Below are 27,314 nucleotides of genomic sequence, written 5' to 3' on the forward strand. Positions count from 1 at the left end.
TCCTACGATTTACGTTCGAGAATTTTGGGCCGAAAACGTAAACAAGCTATTATATATCATATTATATATGCAGTATCGTGGAAAAAGGGCCTGTGGTGGCACTCGACAGCAAATACCACCACTCGACACTAACTAGTGTCGGACGACGACAGCGCAGTGGTTAGCGCCTTAAGTTACGAACGTTCGGAACCCGGGTTCGAATCCCGGCGACCAGAGTCCGACTTTTCTTCCACGATACAAAAATGAGAAGAAAAGCGGCCGTACCCAGCAGTGACATCTACAGCGCTAAGCAACTCGCGATACTACATATATTATATCTGGCCCGATCATCGTACTACGGGATATGTCCGTAGTTGTAGGTTAAGGGGTTAATTAGGAGGCCCGGCTTAAACAAATTACCCCCTTTAATGTAGGTTCGACAAATACTTCGCTATCTTTGCTCTATTTGTCCGCGAGTAGTGACTTCACCTCATCGTGCCTCTTAATACTTAAACCTTTGGTGAATTTTTTTTCTCTCGGGAGGCGACGGGGTAGTGTCGGACTCAAATCGACTAAAACCCCGACGTGGTCATCCTGACGTTTGGCAGAAGTGTCCCGGGGTCTCTTTCGAAATACTACCGGGGCACCCCTTCGTCTTCTCCCTGTTAAGGGAGGCATCCTTGACTGAATTGGGCCGCTAGGGGGGACCACACCCCCTAACGCCACGTTCCCTTGACCGTCGTGCAAGTCCGACGGGAGGGGGGGGCAGACCCCCTTCGGCGTGACGGCTCCTTTAACGGACCTAGGGCAGTGTCGTGCCGAATCCCTTCGGTGCAACACTTTAGCTGGATCCTGTCTTTTCTCCCTCTTCCTCTCCGTTCGCTCCTTCGTGAGCATGACTTGCTCGCAGTAGGAGTCGATGGCGATGAGCTCCTGATGCCTCATCAGCATCGCCTCGACGACCACATCGGGGGCCAATCTCTCGCCGATGGCGAGCATCAAGATACGACGCGGTTCTTCCCAGGCTGGACAAAACTCCAGCGTGTGCTGCGCTGTGTCTTCCTCTTCCTCGCAGTGGTGACGGATGGAAGTCCCCTCCCGTCGAATCCTTCGCAGGTACTCGCCGAATGCTCCGTGGCCAGTGAGAACCTGCGTCGACCTGAATGTCAGCGGAACCCCGCCTCGGTCCCTCCAAGCCTCCCAGTTGGCGACCGGCCCTCAGTTTCGCCTCCTCCCGGACGTCTTGGGTCGACTGGCCGGGGGAGGGCGGGGTACACCCGTCCGAGCCCATGCCCCTCAGGTGTCCGTACACCCGTCGGAGCGCAAGGGCCTGCAACTCGAACGGAGGGGACGCCGCCAACACAGCCGCAGACGCGTAGGATATGGTTTGATATCCTCTCACTATGCAGGTGGCGGTCGTCCTATGCAACCTCCTCAACAAGAGTAAGTTGCGACAACTCGCCATCAGGTCTTCGACCCATACAGGGGCCCCGTAAAGGACTCAAGACCGAACCACTCCCTCGTAGAGTCGGCGAAATCCATCTCCTGCTCCAACGATGTTCGGTAGTAAGCCGCATAGGGGGTTGGCTGCGGCTGTCACCCTTGGAACCAGGAGCTCGAAGTAGCTGGGAGTGAGAACCAGGTATTTCAACTGACATCTCACCGGGACTTCTTTTCTGTTGATATACACAAACAGTCCAGGAGGTGAGGTTCCTCTATGGTGGTGATCGAAGAATCACAAGGCTTCGGACTTTGCTGGCGACGCGCTCAAGCCGAGCCTCTGGATGACGCGTATTACGCATGCCACGGCGGCCTCGGTGAGATTCACGGCCTCGTTCCACCAACGTCGCCCGGCCAGGACCAAGATATCGTCGGCGTAGCACACCATGCCTGTGCCCGGGGACATAGGACATCGAAGGACCAAGTCGTGATTCACAGGATGGGTCCCAGCACTGAACTCTGTGGAACACCACGCTCGACCGGCCTCCTCTCTTCACCACTTTTGCCGGTGTACGCGACCTATCTATCGCTCAGATACGCCAGAATGACACGAACGAGATACGACGGCACCTTAAAGTGTTCCAGGGCCTCCACTAACCCGTCCCAGGGAATGGCGTTGAAGGCGTTCGTGACGTCCAAGAAGACTGCCAACGCCACGCCTTCTCGGAAAACCATGGCCTCCGCCATGGACCTCACTCATTTCACAGCGTCCACCGTCCAGCGACCGCGTTGAAAGCCATACTGGCTATCGTGCCATCCAGGCACTCGCTCCGACATATGTGCCTTCAGGCGGGTGGCAATTATCCTGTCAAATAGCTTGCCCACCTCGTCCAGAAGGCACACCGGCCTATACGCGGACGGCGAGTTCAACGGGCGACCCTCTTTCCATAATAGGATTAATCTCGCCGTCCGCCATGTCCGGGGGTAGACACCTTCCCTCATGCATCTGGTGAACAGGTGCCGTAGACGAGGAGCCAAGGTGTTGATTGACTCCGCCCAAACCCAGCCTGGGATTCCATCCGGATCCGGTGCCGCGTTGCGGAATGCCATCCTCTTTGTTGCTTCGAAGAACTCTTTCTCGGTGACTCGTAGCTCTTCGCCCCACTTCGTCGTCGTCGTCGTCCCGCTGGAGGAGGAGGATGGACATGACTGCCTCGCATCGTTGTCTTGCCGTGGGAACAAAGTACTCATGACATTAGCGAGCAACATCGGATCCATGTGCGCGGTCAGCGGGGAGTGGGGGCGAAGGTCGAACTTCTCCGTTACTAATCGATAAGGCCGCCCCCGCGGATCGGATTCGACCGATTCGACCATTTCCGTCCAGGACCGAGCTTTCACGATCTTGATCTCCCGCTGAAGAGTGCGTCTCGTCTCTCTGTATGCTTCGTAGTAGCGGGTGATCTGTGCCTCGTCGCGTATCCGCCTACGACGACGGGCCCTTAGGAGTCTTCTGCGGGCTCGAACCCAGCTCGCTCGCATTTCCGCGATGTTGGGGGTCCACCAGTATACACATCGGTTGTGTCTACCACCAGAAACGGAGCGCGGCATCGAGGCGTCACACGCCGCGCTCACGTCTTTTCGGAGGCTTTCCGCCTCCTTGTCAACGCTTCGCGACGACTACACCGCATCTCCTTGTCCCTCTCTTTGAGACGCCACCTTCGTGATGGGAGGCGGGAACGGTTTACTCCTCGGATACTGCAAGCCTGTGTAGCAGCAGATGTAGTCTCAAGGGCCACCTCCATCAGTATGTAGAGGTGGTCGGACAGAGTCTCAACCCCGTCGGCCACTCTCCAGTTGTAGATTCTTCGGTACTCCTCGGAGGTAGTCCACGTGACGTCGACCACAGAAGATCTCCTCGCCACGCAAGTGCTTGCCGAGCCCCTATTTGCCAGTAGGAACCCCAGACCTGCAGGCCAATCGGACAGCATCCTTCCACGAGTGTCTGTTCTGGCGTTTCCCCATTGCGAGGAGTGGGCGTTGAAATCCTGAAGGACGAGTACCTGGCGGGGAAGGTATCTTCTGATGTATTCGCCAACTCCGTCCAGGAAGTTCCCAAACGTGGCCAAGCCGCTGTTAGGGGAAACGTAAACGCCCGCCACTGCTATTCCAGCTCACTCGGCCGCGACATAGCCGCTGCCAAGGTCAAGCAGGACGCCGGGGGCACTCAGCGCTGATGTCGGCGTTATGGCTGTTGATCCATCTAGGACCCCGACTCAGTTGGGGGCGTTAGATACACGATATGGCTCAGCCACCACCGCAAGGGCGATTTCGCTCTCCCGGATGGTCTGGATGATCTTGCGCCCGTCTTGATCTCCCAAGGTTACTTTGGAGGAGGCACTTCAAATTATTGTGTCAACTCCATGGCCCCCTCCCGGCCATCTACCGGTGCTGCTTTGGCGGTGCTCCCCCTTGGTTCCTTTCCGCAGCTGGCTCACGGGTGGGTCTTCTCCTCTTGACTTTCGGGGGAGCGCATGCCGCCCCGCCCATCCTGTGGTCGGCGGGTTCCCCGAGCGACTCGCACAGGGTGCAGAGGCATGACAGCCTCTAGCACGATGTCCGCTTCCGCCGCACCTGTATCACAGGTGCCCTCGATCCACAGTGGACACGCAAGTTGCTCGTACGTGTCCCAACTCCAAACACTTGTAGCACTTTACAGGCCTCTTCGGAATGGCTATAACTCTTGCAGTGGACCAGCCCAGGGCAACTTTTCCTGTCTGGGCTAATTTCCGGGCTCCAGCCACAGGGCACTCTATCCAACCTGACCCGAGGCCGCCTCTGGAGGCGCCGATCGCTCCTACTTCACCTCCGCTCTGCTGCAGCTCCTCCTTCTTAACCAAGATATCTATCCCGATCACTCTCAGCCGCGCCGTCCTCGTTAGAGCGGCGACTCTCACCGCCGTCGGATCTAGCACCTTGGCCAGGCACGTCGCCAGCAGTGACGCCTTTCCCCTGTCCCTGTCTCCAGGAACCCTTATGATGATGGCGCCCGTCATCGCCTTTTTCATATCGACGGACTCCAGGCCGATCTCCGCAAGCAGAACCTTCTGTCTGGCCGTAGCATGGACGTCGGCGTACGCATCCCTACTCCCTCATTCAGCGTTGGAGTCACCGCGGATGTTCGCAGTGTGCAAGGGAGCTTGGCCTGCGTCGGCCCCTTCTTCGTTGTGGCTGCGACGATTGGTTTCGACGCGCCTGTCATCCTTGCCGGTGGGACCATAGTCGTCCCTTTCTTCGCCTCTTCTCCAAAGGCGACCGTCTTTCCCTTCTTCTTCCTCTTCTGCTTCTTCCTTTCCACCACTCTCCATTCGCCACCCTCCTGTTCCCTCGAGAGCGCCGATGTTTGAGTGATGCGACGGGTGGCAGAGTGGTCTGCCTTGCGTCGGGATTCAGGGGTGCCTAGTCGTCGACCCCCAAATCGCTCCTCGATGGCTCTTAATATGTATGGTCCGAGCTCGTCGAACTTCTTCTCGAGGGCATCAATGCGTGCACTGTCACTCTTACCCCCCCCCCCCCGCGGAGGACGGCCGGGCTCGGACGCTGAGTCAGTGCACCGCGAGTACTCGTGAGCGCAAGCAGCCCTTCTAGATAATTCATGACGAAGGGCTGTATCCTCCTCCTTCAACGCAGACAGCCTTGCTTCCGCAAGCCTCGTAGCCACGATGCCGCGGTTGTGCGTTGGTTCTGTCCTCCTTAATGATTCGTTCTTCTATCCGGCGGTAATGTAACTCGCTGTATCTTTTAGAGTTTTTATGTATGGCCCCTTTAAGTTGGACGATGTCGTCGCAACCCTCATGATCTCCGCGAAATGTCTAGTAAATTCGGCGCTAACGTCCGCCGCCGAGTTTGTCCTTACTTCTATCGTCAGCTCTCCCGAAACATCCGGGGTTGTGATAGCGATCCTCCACTTCTTACCCCTGGACGTCGCAGAAGCCAGCGATGAGCGTGACGCGACCGAGGCGACCGAGGCCTCGTCGTCGGACTATGCTCGCGTCCGCAGTCCTCCTGCCGTCGGTGACGTGGCATCGTCTACCATGGCCGGAGCGAGAACAACGCTCTCCGACCTGTCCGTGGTACTCAGCGAACTTCTGGTCGTCCTTCTTGGAGATTCCTCGGTAACCTGCATCCTACTGTTCTCCGCCTCGCCAGGCGCAGAAACACGTCCGGGGGCCTGGCTGTCAACCCTCGAACGGCCGTGGTCGTGAGATGACGACGCAATGGGGCCCACTTGACTACTCACGACTGCGCCGGTACTGGGGTCTCCCTCCCCTGCACCGTAAACGTGTTTCTTTTTGTTAAGGAAATTCGAGGATTTGGAAATACAAATAATTGACTATATTTCACACACAACAGCTATACATCTATATTACACTCTGAAGAACGTCTTGCACGCACGCTTGTCGCCAACCGACTATCCGGAATCTTCTAACGGCAGTCTTTTGTCTCAACTAAGACCTGGACGCCCTCTGACCCTTACACACACACTCTCATGTACAGTGTAAATGTATCACTTCCCTAACACGCCTTACATTTATACTGCACACTTAATTTTATTTACATACTTGTCGAATTAACAAAATATTTAACATTTATCGCTTTATTTACATTTCTCTTATTTTACATTCATCCATGACCTAAACCTTTCAAATTTCTCTCTACACAGTGCCTTCGTAAAAATATCCGCAGTGTTTTCTTCTGTACTTACTTTTATTATGTTTATCTTATTTTCCTTTACGTACTCGTGAACGTAGTGGTAATGAATTTCAATGTGTTTAGAATTTTTTGTAAAAGTTCCGTATTTTGCTATACTCATTGCTCCAGAGTTATCCTCATAGATTTTTACAGGGTTATCGTCTACATTTACATCGAAGATTTTCATTAGTTCTCTGATAGTCATTACTTCGCTCACCGCTTCCGATAGAGCTACATACTCTGCATACGTCGAGGCTTTTGTCACACACCTTTGTTTTTTAGACTTCCATCCAATTACATTTCCATACAATCTAATTACATACCCAGAAGTCGATTTCCTATCTATATCATCTCCTGCCCAATCAGCGTCCACATAACAATCTATCGTTTCGCACTTTTCATTTCTTTTATAATGTAGCCCTAAATCTCTAGTCCGGTACAAATATTTCAATATTCGCAAGGCATATTTAAGATGTGTCTCGTTACAACAATCTTGAAATCTACTCAGGTAATTCACACTATAACTTATATCGCGTCTGGTATTTACACTAATATACAGCAATGCGCCAATTAAATTCTTGTATCCAATGTCCTCTCTATTTATCTCAGCTTTTTCAATTTTTAAGTTGGTCTCCATAGGTGTACAGTACAATTTGCTATTATGTAATTTATATTTGTTTGCTAATGATTCTATGTATTTCTTTTGGCTTAATCTCATTTCATTTTTTAAATAATCATACTCTATATTTATTCCAAGATATTCTTTTACTTCACCTAAATCTTTCATTTCAAATTTATCAGTTAATAATTTTTTTACACTTTGTATCTTCCCTTTGTTTTTACTACAAATCAACAAATCGTCTACGTATATTAACAAATAAACAACATTTTCTCCCTCTCCATAAGTATATAGGCACAGCTCTATATTGTTCTTCTTAAAACCTAATCTCGTCACATACTTATCAAAACACTCATACCAGTCCCTCGGACTTTCTTTTAACCCATAAAGCGCTTTCGATAATTTACAAACTCTATTCGTTCCGTCCGCATATCCCTTTGGTTGATTTACATATACCTCCGAGGTTACTTCACCATTTAAAAAGGCAGTTTCTACATCCATTTGCTCAATTATTAATCCATTTTGACAACAATATGATAGCAATATCTTAAAGGTCTGATTACTCGCCACTGGAGAATATATGTCATCGGCTACGTTTCTTTGTTGAAATCCCCTTACCACTAATCTAGCCTTATACCTGTCCTCTGATTTTTTCGTGTAAACCCATTTTACATCTAATACTTCTTTGCCTTTTACCCTTTCTACCAATTTCCAAGTTTTATTCTTATAGAGACATTCTATTTCCTTATCCATAGCCTGTTTCCAAACTTCATTATTTTCGCAACAAATCGCCTCCTCAAATGTACGAGGGATATCTACTTTACAATAATTTGCATGCATCTCGCAAATATTTTCCTTTTCTGGATACCTTACTGGAGTCTTCTTAATACGTGTAGATCTCCTAGGAGTGTTTGAGCTTTCAATACTACTATTATTTTCATCTTTCCTACCTTCTAACTCTTCCTTATCCATACCATCCAATGAATAGTTATCTTCGCTATCATTTCTATCTGCCTCTAATGAATTTTCCTCAAAACCGATACATTTAGTGTCTGTCTCTATGACCTCTACATGTCTAGCTATTGTTATTTTCCCACCTAATAAGACTCTGTATCCTACTTCACTATATCCTAATAGAATTCCCATATCTGCCTTCTTGTCCTATTTGGAAACTCTTTTTTGTTCTGGCCTTCTTACAAAAACTTTACTTCCATATCGATGTAGATTTTTAACACTTGATTTTCTCCCGAAGAATATTTCAAAAGGTGTCTTTCTCTCTATAGTATTCGCTAATATTCGATTTTTCAAGTATACCGCTGTACAAACTATTTCCGGCCAGTACCTTTTATGTACTTTCGCTTCCGCTAACGAGCAACGCGCCATGTCCATCACTGTTCTATTATGCCTTTCCGCTGTCCCGTTTAATTCATGTACGTATGTTGGGCAATTATTTATTCTTATACCTTTATCCCTAGCAAATTTATAAATTCGATTATTTAAATATTCTTTACCATTATCGCATCTTAATATTTTTAACCTCTTGCCCGTTAAATTTTCGGCTTCATTTACGAACTGTACGAAAGAATCAAAGACCTCATCTTTTGATTTTATACAATAGATCCTAGCTATTTTACTATAATCATAGATAAATGAAATAAAATATTTTTCTCCATTGAATCCGGTAGTCTTAAAGGGACCACATACGTCCGTATGAATAATTTCCATTATTTCCCTAGCCTTAGTTCGATTATTTTTGAAAGGTAAGTTATGCATTTTGCTTTCTATACACACCCTACATTTCAAAAGTTCCTTTTCAAATTCATTCGGTATGCCAGTCACTAGCTGCTCTTTACCCAAAATCTTTAAGTATTTAAAATTTACGTGTCCTAGCATCCTATGCCATCTTTCCTTTTTACTCATACCACTACGTTCGGCGCTGTTTACTAAGTGCTTCTTCCCTTTCAATATACTTTTTATTCTATATGTCCCATTCTCTTTGAACGCTACAGGTGTAAGTTTATTATCCTCATCTATTACTTTCGCAATATTTCCTTTGGAAATAACCGTATTCTTATTGTCTGTTAGTTTACCCAAACTAATCAAATTTGCGGACATTTCTTTCGCGTAAAATACTTTCCTCATATTTATTTTATTTTGTTTTCCGAATGCTTCAAAATAACTTATAACATTCCCAACTTTTGTCGCTTTTATCGGTCTATTATCGCCTAAATATATATTTACCGGTTCTTTTAGGTCGATAGATTTATCAAAATAATTTATATCATTAATTATGTGATCGGTACAACCGCTATCTAATAGCCACACTATTTCGTTCTTACTTATTTCATTCGTCTCACTGCTGTTTGCTGCGTGCGCCGTTGCTATCCATATGCCTGCTCTTGAGTTTCCATGCTCGCCCGTGCCGGTTGTTGATTGACGATGAAAGTTTCCACGTCCCCTGCTCGTATTGCCTTTGTTCCCTCTTCCTCTGTTTCGACCACGTGTTGGCATATGCCAATAGCCGTTACTGCTTCCCGCTTGGACGCCATTTTGACACTTTCTCGCAAAGTGTCCTAATCTTCCACATCTGAAGCATCCTTCCTTTTTGCAGAAAAGGCGTTGGTTTGCCTTTCTCCTCGATTGGATTTATTTTTCTTCTCTGCTATTTCTATTTTATTTTTCACATACGCTACCGTTTGATTCTCTTCTTTCAATGCGTCTATTATGTCCGCTATGTAGCTGTATTCTTCGGGTAACGTATTCAGCATGTAATTAAGCTTTTCCCTCTCACTTACTTGTGCGCCCGCACTTTTTAATTCATTGATTAATTTTTCGAAATCGTTAAAGAATGATGCTGAATCACTGTAGTTCTCCAGTCTTATGTTTTCCAATCTCCTTCTGCATACGATCTGCAGTGCCGTCGACTCTTTCAAGTACATTTCATCGAACCTTTTTATTATATCATACGCCGTTTTTCCTTCCCTAACATACTCCAATTGTCTGTTCGATATTGCACTATAAATTATATTTATCGCCTTCAAATCCTTTTTGTCCCAGTCTTCATCGTCTCTTTCGTTCTTCATTCTAGTTGTAATAACCTCGCATTCCTTATATTTGAGAAACATCGTGATTCTTTGCTTCCACATTCCATAATCCTCACCATCGAATATAGGTATCATGATTTCCGATCTCTCTATTTTAATTGATTCTTCTTTTTTTTTCTTTTCTTACTCAAGCGTTCCTACGTGCTCGAAGTATATTTTTTCCTCTGAAAGTCTTTTTTTCTCTGTACTGAAAACTCACTCGCAAGATCGTAACCACGCACTAAATATCTTGCAAAACTAGTAACCACGCTCTGCTACCATGTTAAGGAAATTCGAGGATTTGGAAATACAAATAATTGACTATATTTCACACACAACAGCTATACATCTATATTACACTCTGAAGAACGTCTTGCACGCACGCTTGTCGCCAACCGACTATCCAGAATCTTCTAACGGCAGTCTTTTGTCTCAACTAAGACCTGGACGCTCTCTGAACCTTACACACACACTCTCATGTACAGTGTAAATGTATCACTTCCCTAACACTTTTTATTATCTAACTCCATCATTTTATATAAGTGTTTGTCGCCAAGTCGTCCTCAAGTTTTCATCTTGTTGCCACTCACTCTTTCGCACCCTACTCCGGTCATGGCCGGTGCAGGGCGACGGAGAGCCCCACGAGAAGATGAGGTGAGTGGTCTTGGCAGGCATGGGCCCACCAACTTCTCCGAAATTCTCTTCACCGGATCGGCGAACTGACGGGTGTCAAAGGCATCGACCAGTCGCGACCCGACTGTAGGAGAATATCAGATCCATCATGGTTTCCCAAGGCGTGGTCCTACGTCCTGAGAACACATACCCGTCTTGTGCTCCCCAAACCTTTGGTGAATTTGCACAACCCTAAGATATGTTCAAGGGTTTCCGGTTGGACCCGACATCTACAAGCTACGTCTACCTTTTTGTCGGCCCGTGTCAATACAGTCCTTGTCCCAAAGGTGTTTTTCTTAAGTCTTACGGCATCGATGATTCTCGTGGGCTTGAGCAGATTATACTCCTTAAGCCACACGTTGCCAGTTTTATTCTTTGAGAAGTCATTAACTCCATGTCCCTGACTTCTCAACTCTTGCCATTGTTTAATATGTCCGCTCTTTAGTCGCTTTGTAGCTTTTTCTATCTCTTCGGAAGTGGCCGGCCAATTAATCCTTAGAGAGTTTGCGATTTTCTTTAGCTTCCTGTCGTTTTCTTCATTGATCAAGCTAGATACTGCTGGATCGACTGAATTCTTAATGCTTAATACGCTTTTTAGGGTACCGAGTTTGATAATGTGTTCGAACCTCGGTAATCCTAATCCTCCATTAGCTTTTGGAGTGTAGAAGGATCTGGTGGCTGTCGAAGGCACTAGGTGTAATACGGCCTTTATTTCTTCCATGACTTCCCTGTCCAACAGTTTTAATACGCTATCGTTTGGTGGATTTATAAGCAGATGTTAAATACATCGAGAGGAGATGTACTTCGTTAATAACTCAATTTTCTGAATTAGTTTCAGGGAGGGCTTTCTAACTCTTCTGACCACGCTCAGAATTTCAGACACTATGATGCCACAATGGATGCCCTTACAAGGCCCTATTTTGGCGCCTATGTACCTGAAGGCCTCATCTGGGTCAACGGTTGGTATGTTGATATTTTCGAGCCTAATCCGTGATTCTTTGTCCTTTTTCACGACCACCTGGAACGTTTGGCTATTTTCTCCTGAAATATTCATTCCTAGTCCCTTCAGATATTCATGGAGCATATCCATTTGGCGTTGTGCCTCCCTCGCGTCTTCACCAAGTAGGACAATGTCATCAGAGATTGGTACTTTTCTCTCATGACTGACATTTATGCCACTGGTTTGCTCCTCTGTTACATCCAGCAGCGGCTATAGACACAGATTAAATACCAGCGGCGACAGAGAGTCACCCTGCTTGACTCCTCTAAGGACCTTGATCTCGATCTTTATATTATCTCTTGTTTTGATTTTGGTCTTGTCCTCGTTATACACGCCTTCGATTAAATCGATTATAGGGGTCGGCACACCCTTCCTCGCCAGGAAAGGTTTTAACGCCGAATGGGGTATTGTGTCAAACGCTTTGGAGATATCCACGATTGTGAATATCTTCCCGTTATTTCTCTTACTGTGGCTTAAGGCAGCGTTGAATAGGTCTATGTTAATTTTATATCCATTCTCTGATGTAAAACCTTTCTGCCTTAAGTTCAGCACAATATCCCTTTCGAAAATTCGGCCGAGAATGAGGCCTATTGTTATAAAAATAATACCAAAGCCAAATAAACCAAGCAGCCAGGTCGGAAAATAGGAATTATAGCACGGAATATTGAAAATTTTTGCCAATATTGCAGACAGACCAGATATCATTAAATGATCTTTTTGAAATCCATCTGGTCCTGCCATAGCCTTTTTCCTCATCTTACTAAGTTTCTCGCTCACATCCGCAGCGGTTATCGGCGGAAACAATTACTTATTATCAGCTCAGAGGATCTATTTCCTGGAATTTGGGGATTGGATGGTCCTGCCCGACCCCACAGATCCTCATAGAGCCTCTTCAGTTCTATCGCTTGTGGTGGTTGTCTGGCTGGTTCCAGGTATGCACGATCGTTGTTAACAACAAAGTCGGCCAACTTCTTAGGACATTCTTTAAATAACTCCTGGCAATGTGCATAAGAGTATCTTTTCGTTTTGTCTCTATTGTAATAATTAACTTTCTTTTTTCCCCTTATTTTGGGGCTTATTCATTTTATTACTTTCATCATCTTGTCATTCACTTTCTCTATTGCTCCATATAGAGATTTGTAAATAAATTCATTCAACTTAATAATAATGGCTTCTCTATTTCCTTTATTATTTGCTCAAATTTCTGTTAACCGAGCGTTATCCTCCTTTAACGGCCGGGGTACCTCGATTAGTTTCTCCATTTCATTTTCTAGTTGGAGTCTCCACTGACGGGTGGACTCCTCATTAAATATTTCCTCGTTAATATCAGGCTCTTCATATGTCCGCGCATTGCCTGAGTTGACGGGATCACACCCTCCTTCTGTCACCTCCTGAAGGCTCATAACCTCACTGGCTATATTTAAATTCTTTCTCTTGTACTTTGTATTTGTTCTACTGTCTTGCTACTGAGGATTTTACTTATCGCAACATTAGGACATTTGGAGTCCTTATAGACTTCATCGAGTTCCTTCAGGAGAGTTACCTCTTTTACGGGCTTCTAAGCTCATGGGGCAAGATTCGAATTTATACGTTCCTTCTTTTCTTTGACCAGTGTCACTGCGCTTTGAAATGTGGCACTTTGCCCCATGGAGCTTCGAGAAACTCCTTTCGTTTGTACACTTTTGTACATAATTTTTACACTAACGATCGCCAGTTATATGTATAGGAAAAAATTGTCCACAAAGTTGAGCCTCGCAACATATTTCTATATTATCTAAATCGTAGAGAAATTAGCTTTCAGACAAGTTGCCCAAAACCACTAGTGTCCTTACACTTCTATATCGATACAACTAACAAATAACTGACAAATGCCATTTCTTTCTCGAGGATCCATCACACTGCATATAAGCAGGTGTAGGTGTTCTTAGTAGCATATAAAAGTGCATTATATTTGCAATCACAAATATTATCGTGGTTTATACATGTTTGCGGTTTTATTGAAATATTAATCCTGAAGAGGAAAATAGATGACGCATACTCTACTTTGAATTTATTTTAAAAAATTATATAAGTAATGATTTGGATCAGATAAATCTCCATCAAAGTTGATCGACGATTAGTCGTACTTTGGCTCTATGATTCTTCTCTAATTCTAACATCAACAGGTCAACTGAGAGTCCATGGCACTCTCACTGCGTCCTACAGATTATATATGTCGGAGATGAAAGAACACTGGAGCCTTTGGAATTTTGGATAATCCCGCAACATTGTAATCTAGAGTCTACTATAGCTGTAATTAAACAATTGTAGTTATTCAATCCGATTGTAATTGTTCGCGAGTTGTGATAATGAGCTTGGGCTCGAGGCGACAGCCAGTTGCCGAACGTAGCCGCGGTCACGGGATGAACGCTTTGTCTACCAAAGGTATGGAGTAAATCTATAGCTCTCCTTAAAAGAAATAGTCGTGGCGACACGCGACAGTAAACATTCCAACGGTTTCTGTCCCGTGGCTCGCCACACGCAGACCCTATTCTTCGAGTAAGATGATTGCCAGATGTCGATGCGTCTCCGCAGTACATGTTCGACTAGCTCGAGGGCCCGTTATAAATCTTAAGGTTTAGTTAACTAAAGTCCTTCAAACAGACAAACAGTCTTTGTCCCAACTACGGGAAGATAGGGGAGACATATTTTTCAACGAGCGGCGTCTCCCACTAGCAACTTTCCCTCGAGGGCGGCTAGCATCTTTTTTTAACCACCGATATGGAGATTGACCAATTAGCAGCAACGCCAATTTCCCTTACTTTCTGGACGAAGGCTTTTCTCGACGAATCCGATGATCTCGTGTCCTTAGACACACCCCATTATAGTTTTCCTCTGTGGCATCATCGGGACGGGAAAAGCATTCTCGCTCGCGATCTCACTGATGAAAGGAGTAACCCTTTACGACCAGTGAATATTACGCATCCGACTTAGATTTTGTGAGTACGTTCATCTATCATCCCGTCGACCGCGGATTCGTTATTGAACCTAGGATCATTGTCATTAGTTTCTCGAGTACCTAACTACCACGGTTATTTTTCCGGTTCTATAATAATCGTATTTGCACTAGTCAACGTCTTCTCCATTGCATAACGACAACGTGTAATCCAAACGAAGTTTCGTTTCACGCCCCTAACTCTACTTCTAATGTAAACCCGACATATATATATATATATATATATGTCGGAGATGAAAGGAAAGCCGAAACCTTTCCTTGGAAATTTTGGGAACATCCTCTAGTACCTTAGCCTAGATTTTATTATAGTTGTAATTGCTTAAGATTTGTAATAAGCGAGATTGGGTTCGAGGTGACAATCGGTCGCTGAACGTAGCCACGGTCACGGGATGGATGTTTTATCTAACGGAGGTCTGGAGTGGTTGTATGTGTTTTCCGAGAAATGTGGTTGTGGCGGCATGCGGCCTCGAGAGCGGGCCGAGCCACGTGTGATGTTGCCTCGGAGGTGCCGATGCAATGGTACATACATTGTATTAGTAATCAAAACTCCAGGCAGAAACTGCCTAGCAACGGCGTTTGGAACTTTCTCGATGCTTCCAACGAGTGTGCCTAGCAACGGCGTTTGGAACCTTCTCGATGCTTCCAAACGGGTATAGAAAACAAAATGCAATCGTACAGGGAGAAAAATCTCCACGAGGCTGGTATTCTTGCGACTGCCTTGGAGAGTGATACATCGAGCATTTTCGACGATCGCATTTGCGTCTGGGTTGGTTTCGCTTAGTGGGGAATCCCGGTGACCGTGGATTCGTTTGAACTCAAACATTGCTAGTAGTATTATTTAGTTTAATTATTCGTGGATCGTGTTGTTCATTAGGCTTGGTGTTTGTTGGACTTGTTATTGGTCGTGCTTATTATTTGTTAAGCTTAGTGATAGACCTGTATATGCGTGTAGGTAGAATCTCGGCTTTGTGAAATGATGGCTGGTCCGCATGAGGAGTCGTCGCGCGCCCAAGATTCGAATCGTGACCCGACATCAGAAGTGGGATCAGAACCGTTTAAAGTGCTACAAGAGCAAATGGTCCTTATGCGCGAGTTAATTCAGACGCTAGCGCACAAACCGGAGGAGCAAAGACCGAGTACTGAATCTAAGGATGCAACGTTACCACGTTTTGACCCCGAAGGTGCGGGCGCCGATCCATCCGCGTGGTGCTCTCATGCTGATTTGATTTTGAAAGACCACCCGATGCAAGATAGTGCGTTACTTTCCGCTCTAAATCGCGCCCTAAGGGGTCCTGCTGCGCATTGGCTTTCACAAATGGTGCGCGGTGGAAAGCTTACCTGGCCAACGTTTAAGGAACAATTTCTTTCGCGTTTTGGTGGCAGAGAGACAGCCGCTTCGGCGTTAATAAGGATATCCAGAGAACGACCGTCGGAGACTGAATCCCCGGGAGCGTACGGTAGTCTCCTCCGCTCCATGCTGCAGATGAAGTTGCAAGATCTAACGATGCCCGAAGTGATCAATGCCTTCGCCCTTTATATACTGAGTTCACAAGATCGACGCTTTCGGCGACTAACGCTCGCGAATAATATCAGGACGGAGGACCAATTTCATGATGAAATGAGGATTCTCCCTTACAACGATCAGCCGACATTTTCGCCAAGAAATTCACTAACGGAACCTGAAGCTAAACGAAGCAGGCTATCAGTTCCTCGGATTAAGTGCTACCGCTGTGGTGCTCTCGGACATAGGAGAACGGAGTGTCGCCTGCAAATACAAACGGGGAAGGAGCAGGATATACGAAACCCGAAGGAAAAACGACCAGCCGCATCGTCGAAGGTGACCTGCTTCAAATGCCACGAGGAGGGACATATCGCGCCTAATTGCCCATCATCGCGGAAAAGAAACTACGATTCCATTGACGAACGCCGGATCGACTCCTGTGTAGTGGAAGCTCCGGCTGGTAGATTAAGCCATCTGGGTGAGTCGTATCCATTTTACTTTGATTCTGGGGCCGAGTGTTCGTTAATCAAAGAGTCCCTAGCCTCGAAATTTTCGGGTAAGAGAATAACCGATGTGGTAGTGATGCGGGGGATCGGGAATACTTGTATTAAGAGTACACTTCAGATTTTGTCCACTGTTTGTATTAACGGTCTTACATTGGAGATAGTTTTTCATGTCCTTGCCGACGATTACCTAAAATACGACATCATGATTGGTCGCGAGATTTTGAGCCAGGGATTCGACGTAAATATCACGCAAAATAGCCTCGTTATTTGTAAAACAAAGGTCGTTAACGCTTGTGGTAAAGTCGCGGAAGATGCGGTCAACATTAACGAGGTTGACACTGATGTGATCGGTAACGACAAAGATCGATTAATCTCTGTTCTCGAAAAATTTAAAGAATCATTCATTACGGGTTTCCCGCGTACTCGCGTCAGTACGGGTCAGTTGGAAATACGGCTAATTGATCCCAACGTCACCGTGCAGAGAAGCCCTTACAGGCTTAGCGAGGAAGAGCGAAGAATAGTACGCGAGAGAATAGACGAATTAATGAAAGCACAAATCGTAAAACCTAGTAATTCGCCGTTCGCGAGCCCTATGATACTCGTGAAGAAGAAGGACGGCTCAGACAGATTGTGTGTAGACTTTCGAGCGCTGAATAAAAATACGGTCGCGGATCGGTATCCCTTACCTCTTATTGCTGACCAAATCGCGAGATTGCAGAGTGCGAGATACTTCATTAGCCTGGACATGGCTAGCGGATTTCATCAGATTCCCATTCATCCTAACTCGACGGAATATACTGCGTTCGTTACCCCCGACGGTCAATACGAATACGTGACGATGCCGTTTGGGTTGAAAAATGCACCAGCCGTTTTCCAGAGAGCCATTTTCAAGGCCTTAGGCGACCTCGCTTATTCGTATGTCGTTGTTTATTTGGACGACGTTCTAATAATCGCCGACTCAATAGATCAAGCTCTAGAAAGGTTGCACACTGTACTAAACACTCTCGTATACGCCGGATTTTCTTTCAATTTCGCTAAATGTTCTTTTCTGAAAACGTCGGTACTTTATTTGGGATATGTAATTCGTAACGGAGAAGTTCGTCCAAACCCGGGAAAAATACAAGCTTTGAATTCTTTACCTGCACCGTCGACCGTCACACAGCTTAGGCAGTTTATAGGTTTGGCCTCTTACTTCCGAAAATTTATTCCTAAATTTTCACAAGTGATGAAACCCTTGTACGCACTCACTTCTAGTAACAAGCACGTAACTTGGACGGACAGGCACGAAAAGATAAGACAACAGATAATTTCTGTTCTGACCGACGCGCCGGTGTTAATGATATTTGATCCCAATCGTCCCATAGAGCTACATACCGACGCTAGTTCGGAGGGGTATGGAGCTATTTTAATGCACAAAGTCGAAAAGGAAAACAGAGTCATCGAATATTATAGTAAAAGGACCAGTCCCGCGGAATCTAGGTATCATTCGTACGAACTGGAGACACTAGCAGTAGTAAGCGCCGTCAAGCATTTCCGACACTACTTACATGGACGGAAATTCTTAGTAGTTACCGACTGTAATTCTTTGAAAGCCTCCAGCAACAAAGTAAACTTAAACGACCGGGTTTATAGGTGGTGGGCTTACTTGTAAACATTCGATTTTGACATCATGTATCGAGAGGGTAAACGAATGGCCCACGTAGATTTCTTTTCGCGAAACCCCGTAGACTTGAATCGCCGTATGATAGACAAGGTCGCAGAGAAAGAGATTAATCTGGCCGAGATCTCCGAGGATTGGCTATTAGCGTAACAACGTCGCGATCCGCAAATCTCCGAAATCGTTAATAAGTTGCAGAACGAAGAGCTCGCGGAAGATATCGCGAATACCTACGAACTGCGATCCGGTACACTTTACCGTAAAATACAACGAAAGGGCAGAACCCTTTGCTTACCCATTGTTCCGAGAGGTTTTAGATGGTCCGTCATCAACCATGTGCATCAGTCAATTATGCACTTAGGATGGGATAAAACGCTCGAGAAGCTCTATGAGTATTATTGGTTCGAGGGAATGGCGAAGTACGTTCGCAAATTTGTCGAGAACTGCCATGCTTGTAGAGTTTCGAAGGCTAGTTCAGGTAAAATACAGGCTGAACTGCATCCTATACCTAAGACCGGTATACCGTGGCATACGGTGCACATGGACATAACGGGCAAGCTGAGTGGCAAGAATGAATCGAAAGAGTATGTCGTCGTCTTGATCGATGCCTTTGCGAAATTCGTGCACTTACATCACACACGCAAATTGGATTCGCTTAGCGTTATCAAGGCACTTAAGTCCGCCGTGTTTTTGTTCGGTAGTCCCTGTCGGATAATAGCAGATCAGGGTAGATGTTTCACGGGCCGGGAATTTCGAGAATTCTGTGCAAGCAAACAAATCAAAGTTCATTTGATCGCGACCGGTGCAAGTAGGGCCAATGGGCAAGTAGAACGTGTTATGAGCACGTTAAAAAATATGTTCACAACGGTAGAAACGACCGGGCGTTCATGGCAAGACGCGATCGGGGGGATGCAATTGGCTTTGAATTGCACCATCAACCGCGTAACCAAATCGAGTCCTTTAGAGTTATTGATTGGTAGAGCAGCAAGACCGTATGACTTATTACTACCTGATAACATCGAGGAAAAAGAAATAGATATCTCCAGTGTAAGACAACAGGCAATAAAAGAGATGGAAACTAGTACTAGGTATGACAAAGAGAGATTCGATAAAACCAAAGCTAAAGTAGTTAGGTTTAATCCCGGTGATTTGGTACTACGCCAAAATGAAGAATGGAACCAGACAAAATTGGATCCAAAATTCAGGGGTCCATTTGTAATATCGGAGGTCCTGGAAGGAGACCGATATACCTTGAAAACACTGGATGGGAAAAGGTCATACAAGTACAGTCATGACAGGTTAAGGAAAATGCCGGATAGTTGCATTCCTGCGGAGTTGGATGTCTGTTGTGATGACGAGAACAGTGACCATGGCGATGTGAGTACCCCGATCCCAGAGGATCGTAGAATTATATGAGCCCAGGTGCGGCCATGGGATGGAGTTCAGTGCGGTCAGGCACTGGAAGTGACGATGTCACGAAGCTGGGAGCCGGTTTAGTACCGACAGCGACAATGTCACGAAGCTGGGAGCCGGTTTAGTACCGACAGCGAAAATGTCACGAAGCTGGGAGCCGGTTTAGTACCGACAGCGAAAATGTCACGAAGCTGGGAGCCGGTTTAGTACCGACAGCGACAATGTCACGAGGTTAGAGCTGGTCTAGTACCGACAGCGACAATGTCACGGATTTGGAGCTGGTCTAGTACCGACAGCGACGATGTCACGAGGCTGGAGGCGGTCTAGTACCGGCAGTGACAATGTCACGAGGCTGGAGGCGGTCTAGTGTTGACAGCGATCGTGTTACGAAGCTGGTTATGTAACGAACTTTGAGAGTATGTGCGATTCGAAGGATGAGACCCATTTGGGTGTGAAATCGAGAATGGTCCGTCATGTCATTACGACCCGACTGAAAGCACGCAGAATGCAACTGGCACTTTGAATGCTAATCACAATGATACTAATCTTGTTTCCTTTTGTTTTGTTGACGAAGGTACACCCGAGGACGTGTGATAGTCAGGATGGCCGTGTCGGAGATGAAAGGAAAGCCGAAGCCTTTCCTTGGAAATTTTGGGAACATCCTCTAGTACCTTAGCCTAGATTTTATTATAGTTGTAATTGCTTAAGATTTGTAATAAGCGAGATTGGGTTCGAGGTGACAATCGGTCGCTGAACGTAGCCACGGTCACGGGATGGATGTTTTATCTAACGGAGGTCTGGAGTGGTTGTATGTGTTTTCCGAGAAATGTGGTTGTGGCGGCATGCGGCCTCGAGAGCGGGCCGAGCCACGTGTGATGTTGCCTCGGAGGTGCCGATGCAATGGGGTACATACATTGTATTAGTAATCAAAACTCCAGGCAGAAACTGCCTAGCAACGGCGTTTGGAACTTTCTCGATGCTTCCAACGAGTGTGCCTAGCAACGGCGTTTGGAACCTTCTCGATGCTTCCAAACGGGTATAGAAAACAAAATGCAATCGTACAGGGAGAAAAATCTCCACGAGGCTGGTATTCTTGCGACTGCCTTGGAGAGTGATACATCGAGCATTTTCGACGATCGCATTTGCGTCTGGGTTGGTTTCGCTTAGTGGGGAATCCCGGTGACCGTGGATTCGTTTGAACTCAAACATTGCTAGTAGTATTATTTAGTTTAATTATTCGTGGATCGTGTTGTTCATTAGGCTTGGTGTTTGTTGGACTTGTTATTGGTCGTGCTTATTATTTGTTAAGCTTAGTGATAGACCTGTATATGCGTGTAGGTAGAATCTCGGCTTTGTGAAACGATGGCTGGTCCGCATGAGGAGTCGTCGCGCGCCCAAGATTCGAATCGTGACCCGACATATATATATATATATATATATACATTGAACAGTTAGACTAATAGGAAGCCGTACGTACTGTACAAGCTTGCTTGTTTCATTTACACAACCATATTCCTCTTTTCTCTTATTTGCTCTTTCATCGTCAAACCAGGAAGTCGATCATAATAATACAACTATTATACGTAACAAACATCGCTAACCGAACATTATTCATCGTGGTTTAAATTTGCGATTAAATACAGATTTAAATATGTTCATTCGTTCATTATGCAAACTAATAAAGTTAAGTAACAAATTGGGTTTATCATAAATTTCTCACGTATTTCTAAAGTATGTTCAATACTCTGTTTCGCGTTTCGGAACGATGAGTATGTAAAATGGCGTAAGAATTATTGATTGTTAGAATTATCCGATCGTATCTCGTATTTGATCGTGAACCTCCGTACTTTATAAAATGAAATGTAACAATGTATTAAATCTAGTCGGAAAATAAATCGTAGAGACAGAAAGATCGACAAGCCGAATGACGAATTACTTCGTTTTCTGTAATGAGTAGGTAGGAGGTTACTTAGGGCGAGTACTGGAATTGTCGTGTTGTCGTCCGTCATAGTGGTCGTATTTTTTGCCATACGGACAAGCTCGCCTCAATTGCTATCAGTTTAGTGGATAATTTTAATAATTGACTACTGAGATAGTATTATGGAGTTTAGTTTTATGTATATTTAATAAGAGGGACGTACTTACTTTAAGAGGTGGTGATATTAAGTTGATGATGTTTGCGTAGTGGTAGCCAAAGGAGGTTTTTGATGCATAAAAATTGGTATCGAATGAATAGTTAGTAAAGAGGATTATATTACTTGCTTACTTACTTAGTTTATCTAGTAATTGGCCATCGACATAGTACTGTAGTTTAGTTTATCTTTAGATTAGGCTAGTTTATTATATAGTGATGAGTTAGGTATAGTGACTATATGTCACTTTACAAATAGATATTTATGTGTATATTTATTTCTTACTTACTTAGAATTATATATGAGGGACGTACTTACTTTAGAGGCAGTGATAAACTAGTTGATGATTGCGTAGAAAGCTTATGTGAGTTAGCGGAGGGTAAAAATCTCTGCAATGAAAGCCGGGTACTCAGTGCAAATGCTTACACAGGAGGTTTATTATAAGTGATATCATTGGTGATTTGAATGATTATTAAATGGAGGTTATGTGGAGACCTGTAAGTACTATTCTTACTCTATTTATGTTAATTGAAATAAAAAGGTCTAGGAGAGTATTAGAATATACGCACCATGTCGCATTCGACTCTGCTGTTGTCACGACCGGTATACTTTAAATCCGATGGACTGACGATGGAGATAAAGATGTGGCGGCACTCGGCGACAATGTATATCGCTGAAGTGCCTAATGAACCATTAACATCCCAACGGTACTTCCACCGAAGGTTCTAGAAGAAAGAGCACGTGGCAACGGTCGCGGACGCCTAGCAAATGTATGAACGATGGGGATGTTGAGGGATGACAAGAGAAAGTAATCGGATCCGATCGAAAGTCAAATTGTAAGAGCTTCAGTCTTGGAAAGTCACGCCTAGAGTTCGGAAGTGGATTGTAAAGTGGATTGTTGTTAAAAAAAAATAAAGTTTCTTTTTTTTATTTTTCACCTCAAATTTCTTTTTTTATTTTGTTATTTTACGTAACACTGTCATCATTTTTCTCACCATTTGCTCGGGTTACGGAGGGTATTTCGCTTTGTCATTATAAAACTAACAGCACACTGAGTAACGTGTAATGTAAGATATTCACGCGTTGCGGGTAATGCATAAGCGATAATGGGATATTAGTAATAAATAATTAATATTCACTAAATACGAACACACACGTGCACTTTCTGGGAACGCTTCCCTATCCGCCGCAGAGATTGCAGGTTCGGGCGGTTATACGAGTAGGATTTGTTTTTTAAATTATTGTGGAGTTATTCTAACACTCGCGATGACATGTCACTGTGTGAAGCGGTAAATATGCGAAATAGTTTTACTATTAAGACGCGCATGTGTGTAGAATTGACGCCATTTGCGTGATGGGTAGCGTTAGGACGCATGTGTCACGTAAAATAACAAAATAAGAAAGGAATTTGAGGTAAAAAATAAAAAAAGAAAACTTTATTTTTTTTCTAACATCAATACACTTTACAATCTACTTCCGAACTCTAGGCGTGACTTTCTAAGACTGACTCTTATGATTTTACTTTCGATCGGATCCGATTACTTTCTTTTGTCATCCCTCAACATCCCCACAGTCCATGCATTTGCTAGGCGTCCGCGATCGTTGCCACGTGCTCTTTCTTCTAGAACCCTCGGTGGAAGGACCGTTGGGATGTTGATGGTTCATTAGGCACTTCAGCGATATACATTGTCGCCGAGTGCCGCCACATCTTTATCTCTATCGTCAGTCCGTCGGATTTGAAGTATGCCGGTCGTGACACATGCGTTGGCGTGGAGCGATGCGCAGGTGAGGTGGTTCGCCGCGTCGATGCGTGGCGTTGCAATCTTACGGGCATCGCTCGAGAGTATGTACGGTCGGCTCAGTGTAAGTTCCTATTATGAAGGAATAAAGTCGGGTCGCCCAGAGTTCTATTATATATTATTTTATTTATTTTATTTTACTCGAGCCGAACTTCTTTGTGAATAAATAAGTGATGGTGTGCTACGTAACTAGGCTTTATATGAGTTGCGTGGGGACGAGTAGGATGGAGAATGCAATTGTAACGTGCATTCTGTTAGTTATGTATCTATTAATTTATTATTATTTTTGTTATTCAATAGTAGTTATTTATTTATTTATTTATTTATTCACATTGGATTATTTATTATTTATTATTGTTTATTTATTTATTTATTATTATTGGCTGTTTTTATTTATTATTTATTTATTTGTTATTATTATTATTTATTTATTTATTCTTTATTATTTATTATTATATATGTAGCAATTTACGTACTCATCATCAGGTCTTAATTAGAACGATAGGCGCTTAGAATGATTTAATGTAGATTTTAGATATTTATATAATATTATTAAGTTTGCACATTAACTATATGTAATTTATTTATTTATTTATTTATTTATATTTATTAATATTTATTATTGGATAGCTTTCGTTGACGACTGGGCGAGTTTTCTGGTTATGATTGGATACATTTGCACGGTTTTCTGATCTGGGTTGATGACGACTTTGGCGATGTTCACGGACTTACCTTTAAAAATTCATTATGGATAAGTTGACTAAGGAAAATAAACTTATGGCGCGGGGGGTTTCGGAGGTTATCGGACGGTTATCTGGCTACTCTCGGGGGGGGGGGGGGAGATAGATCCCCAAGCACCCCCTCGTACGGTAAGAGCTACTGGGGAGAAAGAGAAAATCAAGGGAAAGAAGATGGTAGTGGGAGGAGAGAAACCGAGGATGGTTTCAGATATCAAACTAAGCGACAACGTGACAATCTCTGTTATTCCGATGGAAAATAGGGGTGAGGAAGGAGAAGATTTTTGCCCCTTCAAACCGAGTAGGAGACTCCAGCGAAGCCCTACGACTAGTGGCAGAGCGGAAGTAGAAGTGGTTGAGGAATCCGAGGGTTCCTTTGGAATTAGAGAAAGCGACCACAGTACGCCGACCACAGGGAGAGGAACAACTTCCGGTAAACAGCTGGCCAGAAAGGTGGTGGAGAAGAATGCCGGCGCCAAACATGTGGGATCGGCTATGGCCGATGTAAATTCTATAGAAGGGCGGGGACTTAGCATAGAGAACAAAAGAGGACTTCGAGAAGGGAAGATTGAACAAAGAAAAAAGCAAGTTAAGAGCTAGAAGGAGAAAGAGAAGAGGGATTAGAAGCAGAGAATTCTGAGGAGATGCGGAAGAAGACTTAGAAAATCGATTCTTGAGTTTTCACGAACCAATCGCCTGATTTCCAAAAATATTACATTACATATATATATATATATATATGTCGGGTTAGCGTTAGGTTTAGGGGCGTGTAACGAATCTTCATTCGGTCTAGCCATCGTTGTTGTACAATAGAGATTATATTTACTGGTATAAATATTGATTTCTACAAAGTTTGACAAATAATCGTGGTGATTAGACACTCGAGATATTAAAGACAATGTTCTTAGGTTCAATAACGAATCCATGGTCAACCGGGTAACTCTTTGTTAAATGTAGAATATATTTTGAAGCACAAAGTAACGTTTGCTGTGACGCTCGGTATAATACTGCACGTAAAGACGATGTGAAAACTCTCCAAGGTGATCGCAAGAATAAAACACTGATGGAAATTTTCCTCTCCTTACGATCGCGTTTGTTCGTTGCATATTGGCCGGGGATACCAACAAAATTCCAGCCGCCGTTCCTAGGCAGACCCGCGTAGAGCCGACATTGCTCTTGCCCGGGGTTTGATTGTTAATACAACGTGTGTCCCACAATATTGGCACTTCTCTGTTAGGCAAGAACGTTCATCGCGTCACCAAACGTAGTTTGGTGACCAGTTGTGTCACCTCGAGCCCAAGCCCACTGTCACAAATCTCGGGCAAACATAATCGAATTTCTGGAGGATTGGTCGATGATTGGTTGAGCGAAATGACGAGAGCGAAATATTGCTATCGCAGTCCGTCAAATATATTTTGAATAAATAAATAAATAAATAAATAAATAAATAAATAAATAAATAAATAAATAAATAAATAAATAAATAAATAAATAAATAAATAAATAAATAAATAAATAAATAAATAAATAAATAAATAAATAAATAAATAAATAAATAAACAAATTACAGACGAATTGTGAGTCGTTGGTACAAATATAAATTGCGGAATAAATACCCGATAAATACTCGGAAGAACTCTGTAGATCACTTCGATACTTGTTTACACGATGATGCTCTTCGATACTGTTCGATGAACTCTCTCGCTCACGATCGCGTTCGTTTATCTATACTGGTCGGGGGAGAACCGGAAAATTTGAATTCGACTACGTTTGACGGTTGTATGTAGCGGCGACATTGTTTAGCCCGGAGTTTATTTGTTCTTACAATAGTTGTAACCTAACGGTCTTGATACTCCGAGGCAAAACAACAACAGGATTTGAATTGTCCTGACTCGCGTGCCGCTACATAAAGAAAAGACATACAATACACATAACGCTCCTGTACAGTGAATTTTGAAAAAGATTGATTGAATTCACTAGCAGAAAACATACACGTATTTTCCTCTTTTGAACGTTCTCTACGATTCCTTCTTGCTTTTGGCATTTCTTTTATATGTATTGTCGATCGCACTTCAAAACTGTCCAATTAAGAATTAAACTGTCCAAATATAGCTACTTGATGGTGAATAACTCTTGTCTATTAATAAGTTTTCGATCGCTCGTTAAATATTGACTGTAGAATTAATCGTATAACTTGTTGACTGACAATTAATAACTGTTCAGTTTTAGTTCTGGATGTTAAACCCCTCCGCTCTAAGTAGCTACTCTTGTTTCTGCTAAAACTACGATGAGGTAATTGCCACATGGCGACCTATTGCCCGAAAACGCGAACTTTCCGTGCATACGTATTTCTTAGGATGTTGTCTTTGTTTCTGCCGATGCCCTTCCAAAAGTATTAGGGCTTCTTCTCTCCGCTGACGTGCTTTTCGTGGAAATGTTGTTGAAGTTATTTCAAGAAGTCCTTGCTGCAGCATTCCTCTTGCAGTTTTAATTTCTGTTAACGAAAATCGTACTCGCGTAACATTCGTTCGTGTGCCGTACCTTTACTTGTGAAAGTATTGACTCGTGTTTGCAACGTATTAAGGCTGGCTTTATACTGGTTACAGTTGCGAGTCACCTTTGGAGCCGTTTCTAATATTTTCTCTAGTATTGAAATGTCTATTTCTTCGAAACTGTATGAATTGTTCTTAATTTTGATTTCGTAAGAAATATTTTTGTGTGATTCTCCTATTTTTTATAATATTACGGTCGTATGTGATTATACATCCAGTTTTGCTGGTAATTAAATTTGGTTATCTGATTTCTAGGACTTTATGTATTTTACATAACACGATTTCTCCAGAGGTTAAGCAACTGTTCTGTATCCTGGTCCATGTTTTGTACCACCATGAGCGGGGGGTTGTAGCTGCTCGGTGGTGTTTATCTCTACATCGCGTGTATCTTCGTGTGTATCCTATTTTTCATGTATGAACAGGGCGTTGCTAGAAAGAAGACTGCCGCAAACAATGCAAACTTGATTGGCTTGATATAAA

The 27,314-nt window shown here is 44.1% G+C and overlaps 2 protein-coding genes across 2 annotated transcripts in view; one reads left to right on the forward strand and one right to left on the reverse strand.

Annotated features, from left to right (window-relative positions):
- The window catches only part of LOC126868981 (uncharacterized), a 269,690-nt gene extending 246,168 nt beyond the window's left edge, over positions 1 to 23,522 (reverse strand). The window contains exon 1 of the mRNA XM_050625029.1: positions 23,375 to 23,522. The gene's annotated coding sequence lies outside the window, so the exon portion shown is untranslated. The remainder of the gene's footprint in view (positions 1 to 23,374) is intronic.
- The window catches only part of LOC126868409 (uncharacterized), a 340,260-nt gene that overhangs the window by 126,988 nt on the left and 185,958 nt on the right, over positions 1 to 27,314 (forward strand). The gene's annotated exons all lie outside the window — the stretch shown is intronic.

This window comes from Bombus huntii, chromosome 8 (genome assembly GCF_024542735.1).
Source record: "Bombus huntii isolate Logan2020A chromosome 8, iyBomHunt1.1, whole genome shotgun sequence".
In the NCBI taxonomy this organism is placed as follows: domain Eukaryota; kingdom Metazoa; phylum Arthropoda; class Insecta; order Hymenoptera; family Apidae; genus Bombus; species Bombus huntii.